The following is a 5330-nucleotide window of genomic DNA, read 5'->3' on the forward strand; positions in this document are numbered from 1 at the left end:
CAACAGGGAAGGGGGCTTAGGAAAAGCCGGTGATGGAGCAGGCAGCAGGAGTAGGAGTCCAGGCCCAGTGGTGGACAGCTGCAGGAAACAGCAGGGCTGGGGAAGAGACTATAAAGTGTCCAGACCTCCTACCTCAGGAATCTAATTCTATACCAAAGTCAAAATCTGGAGGAGCTGGCTTGGTGTGTGAGCACCTCCAGTAAACATCTGACCTCGTGTCTCTTGTTCCTTAGGATATGGGAAATCTCTGTGTCCAGCTATGCAGAAGGGGCATCCTGTAGACCTCCCAAATTTAGATCTTCCCTGTCATGTCTATGTGAGGCTGCCAGGCTGATCTCCAGGCTTCATCTCCAGGAAGACGCTCTTTGCTGTAAGGGGGAGGAAGTACTGGCTAGAGAGTTTTTTTTTTTTTTTTAAAGTAAGTGTATCGATTGCATGGGTATGCTATGAATTATATCTATTGCTATTAATGCTAATAAAATGAGAACATTGGACAACCTATCTCAGCGGAACTCTAGCATGCTAAGATGTTGTTGTCTCTCCATTAATAAGAGGGGCCTGGCTGCCTCACTGACTTCATTATAAGCCAGAGGAGTGTGATGGGAGGAAGTGAGCAGCTTCTCCCCCAGGGCCCTCGGAGCATGCCTTTGGATCTCAGCCAGTGTGGGCAGTGGGCTGGCTTCCTCTGGGGGGTGGGAAAAGGGCACTTTGTAACCCATTTGTTTCTACATCCATTCTGCAAGCATTTAGTAAGCACTCCATGCCACCTCTGCTCCAGATGCTCATCATGTCTCCGTGGCTCTGGGAAGCCTTTCCTGTGGATCTCGATTCCGGTCCCCTCAAGGCTAGGTGCAGAGTACCCGTCATTTGCTTTCTGACCTAGATGAACAGAGTGGGAGAGGTGGGAGAGAGTGAAGCCATCCAGAGTGTGCTTGCAGCATCAGGATGACATAGGACCTAACTGAAATACAAATCCATGGGCCCCACAGTAGGTGACTGGGAAATTCTCAGGGCTCGCTCTAGTCCTCTATGGTTTTAGCAGGTCCTCTAGGTGATGCTACCAGGAGAGAAACACTGGTGCAATGACTGAGTTTGTCAACTCTAGTGTCAGAATCCCCAGAATGCCTCTCTGGGAATTTCTACCCTACTACCTGGGAACTATGTGCCTTGGACCTACCTAGTCATGGAGTCCTTTTATGGCTTGAGTTTCCTCATTTGTACAAGTTGCATAATTATAGTTGCTTTAAACTGCTGTATTAAGTAATATAAAGAACTTAGCATGTAATTTCTATTCTGGGATTGTATCCTGGAGACGTATTCCTGCATGTGCCGAATAACATAAGCACAATAATATATTGTCTACAGTAGAAAAGAAACACCCTAAATATCCAACAATAGGGGCTAGGGTGTTCAACAAGGTTTTGCCACATAAGGATTAAGATTTTTTTTTTAATTCTTAGTTTTATGCTAGAGATCGAATTCAGGATCTTGGGAATGCTACACACATGGCTTATCATCTTTACACAGGTTAAGTATAATTCTTGTTAATACTCCTATGAGAAGAACTTCCAAATAAAAATGTGAAAGGTACAGAACAGCTTGTGTTTGCAAAGAAAAATAATTAGGGGGGCGGGGGTGGGTGCTGGGGAGATGGCTCAGTCTGTGAAGTGCTTGCCATGCAAGCTTGAGAACCTCAGTTGGCATGTCCAGCATCCCCGTGCAAGCAGAGCGCAGAGATGCATATCTGTATTTCAAACACTGGGGTTGGGGAAGAGGAGACAGATAAGATCCTTGGAGTTTGCTGGCCAACCAGTCTAGCCAATCTATGAGCTCTAGGTTCAATGAGAGACCCTGTCTCAAAAACTAAGGTGGCGAGCTGCTGAGGAAGACTCCCAACCTTAACCTCTGGCCTTGACACACACACCTGCATGTGAGTGTGGACATCTGCGTGCACAAGTCCACAAAGACACAACAGCATCTCAAAGTGTTTAGGCAGCTGTGAGTTCATATGCACATATATTCTCTCTGAAATGAGAGTTTAAAAACTGATAATGGGAGGGGGGGCTGGAGAAATGGTTTGGTGGTTATGAGCATCAGTTGTTCTTCTAGAGGACCAAGCACCACGTGGCAGCTCACAATTGTCTATCTGTAACCCCAGTTCCAGGGGGTCTGATGCCTTTACACAGGCATACAGGCAGGCAAAATACCACTGTACATGAACTAAGAATAAATAATTTTTTAAAAAAAATTAAAAACTGACAATGGTAGGAGAAGGAATATGTAGCTGGAAATAACTAAAGGAATATATATTAAAATCTAATCTTATCCAAAAGTCTGAGAAGAGTTGAGAAATTAATTTTAAAGTACACATACCTTTTTTATGACCTTAAAATTTTGCAAATTTGCATGCATTTTCTTTTTTTTTAAAAAAACATTTATTTATTACTATATGTAAGTACACTGTAGCTGTCTTCAGACACACCAGAGGAGCATCAGATCCCATTACAGATGGTTGTAAGCCACCATGTGGGTACTGGGATTTGAACTCAGGACCTCCAGAAGAGCAGTTGGCACTCTTAACCGCTGAGCCATCTCTCCAGCCCCTTGCATGCATTTTCTAGTCACAAAAAAAATCAACACTTAGGGGGCTGGAAAGATGGCTCAGCGGTCAAGAGCACTGGCTGCTCTTCCAGAGGTCCTGAGTTCAGTTCTCAGCAACCACTTGGTGGCTCACAACCATCTGTAATGGGATCTGATGCCCTCTTCTGGTGTGTCTGAAGACAGCTACAGTGTACTCATATATATAAAATAAATAATTTTTAAAAAATGAAAATTTAAAAAGATAAGAGTACTTAGCACAGCAGGGTGGTGCTGGTCACACCTTTAATCCAAGAACCCAGGAGGCAGAGGCAGGCAGATCTCTGAGAATTTGAGATCAGCCTGGTCTACAGAGTGAGGTCCAGGACAGCCAAGGCTACACAGAGAAACTGTGTCTTGAAAAACAAACAAACAAACAAACACCAAGCAACCCAACAAAGTGTCCCTAGCTGTGTGCCTGGCAGGGCCAGGGGTAGCTGGGATGGCTTTCCCACAGTTCGGGACCAATGAGTCCAAGCAGAAGACCAGCCCAGAGCTACTGGGGATGCAACCGCTCTCTGAGCTTCTCCACCCCTCTTGTCATTTGATATGATCTATGTGTTTCCATATCAGAGATAGAAAGGGGGTTCAAGGTTTTCTCTAGTGTCAGACTGAAGAGATGACTCAGGGCTTAGGAGCACTGGCTGCTCTTCCAGAGATCCTGAGCTCAATTCCCAGTAACCACATGATGGCTCACAACCATACTGGGATTTGATGTTATCTTATGGCTTGCAAGTGTCCATACAGATAGAGCACTCATTTATACATTAAATAAATATTTTTTTAAAAAATATTTTCTAGTGTAATCTTTCTCTTTTATTCACCTTTCTTGGCACTGGTGACTAAACCCAGGTTCATGCATGCTGTGCTCTTAACCCCTGAACCCTCTTACTGTTTGTTTGTTTGTTTGTTTGTTTGACTAGATTTATTTATTTGATGTGTATGAGTGTGTTTTGTCTGCATGTATTAGGTGTGTGCACTACATATGTGCCTGATGTCTGTGGAATTCAGAAGAGGGCATCAGATGCCCTGGAACTGGGGTTGCAGACAAAAGGTTGTTAGGCTGGCTGCCCGGAACCTTCCCCACAAGCAGCAAATGCTCTTAACTGCTGAGGCACCCCTACTTTTATGTTTTCATTTTTGTGTCTGTGTGTTTCTGTGTGTGGTGTTAACATGTTATATATTCATGTTTGTACATGAATACAGAGGCCAGAGGTCCACGTCAAGTGTCTTTCTCAAACACTCTCCACCTTATTTTTTTTGAGACAGGTCCTCTCCCTGAACCTAACGCTCAGTAAACCCCCATCACCCCCGCTGCCCTCCGCCCCCTGCATCCCGAATCCTCTTATTTCTTCCACCTGTGTTGGGATTACAGGCATGCCGGACATGCCCAAACATCTTCATGGGCGCTGGGAATCTGAACAGGCCTCAGGCCTGTGTGACAAGGCTGGGAATCTGAACAGAACTCAGGCCTGTGTGGCAAGCACCTCCCTGAACATTTTCCCAGTCTTGAACACTTTTATTTTAAAGATGAAGAAGCCAAGCCTTAGTGAGAGTCTGTTGCCTCAGAGAGGACTTAGCTAGGCCCAGGCTCTCCAGAGAAGCAGGGGGGTCAGTCCGGGGCTCTTTCAGGGCAACCTGCATTCTCTAAACTTCTGCCTTCGCCTCATTAATAGGACTCCTCAGCTGGCTCAGACCGGTTGTGGCTTAATTCCCAACCAAATTCCCAGTTTTAGACCAACTTCTTGCCCTTCCCTATGAGAATTCTCTAACTTGGGGTCACCTCTGTCCAAGAGTGCCCCTGCTTTCTCGATAGTGCATCTTGCCCGCGCAGCCTGCCTGGGATGCTTTCCCTCTTCTTGTCATTTATGAAGACTAAGCTTATGTTCCACTCTCTCTGAGAAGTATACCCTGATTTTTCCAGTTTACAAAACTTTTTTCCATCTCTGAACTAATGCAATATATTCATGGAGAAACCTTTGCATTTGGCTTTGCATGGTGCTTTGTGCAATGGCAAGCCCCAGAAAGGGCTGGCTCCTTATCTCTGACTCTCCAGTTCTGCAGGTATCAGGTCATGTAGAGGACCATAGCCCGTGGCTGTCCCTATTGTCTCAGGATGCTCTGTGAGCATGCCCCGGGCTGCCTGGAGCGGGGACCCAGTCTGCAGAAACTGCTCTGCCTGTCCCTTCCCTGATGTTTACTTGGCCCAGAGGCCTGGCTTGATGAAACCCAGCCCCGTTGCTGAGCACCTTGGGAGGCCTCCTTCCAGGGTCCCTCTGTGCTCAGACAGTGGCCCTTTGTGGAGGAGAGGGAGTGGATTGAAAGAGGAGACTCTGGAAACCTTGCCCTCCCCTGCCTCCGGCAGCCTCCAGCAGCAGCTCTGGACTGTCCTGTGCCTGGGTGGCCTCTGCTTCAAGCTGGAGGCTGGTGAGGTGAGGCAGGGCCTCTAGGCTGCCAGCTAGGCAGGGAGAGTGAGGAGGAGTCCCACAAGGACGGTCTATTGAACCAAAGCCTGCTTTAACACTCTGCAGGCTGCTTACTATAGACTCTCCAAAGAGGATTCTTTCCTGCCCCTATGGGCCAGGGGGACACGTTCCTCATCAGCCTGGAACCAGGAGGCTCCCAGGCTAGGATAGAATGTTAGGCTTTGTCCCTTTTATCCAAACCTTAGGGACTCCTATACCCAGTAAAAA

Source organism: Mus caroli, chromosome 2, assembly GCF_900094665.2.
Source record: "Mus caroli chromosome 2, CAROLI_EIJ_v1.1, whole genome shotgun sequence".
Taxonomy (NCBI): Eukaryota; Metazoa; Chordata; class Mammalia; order Rodentia; family Muridae; genus Mus; species Mus caroli.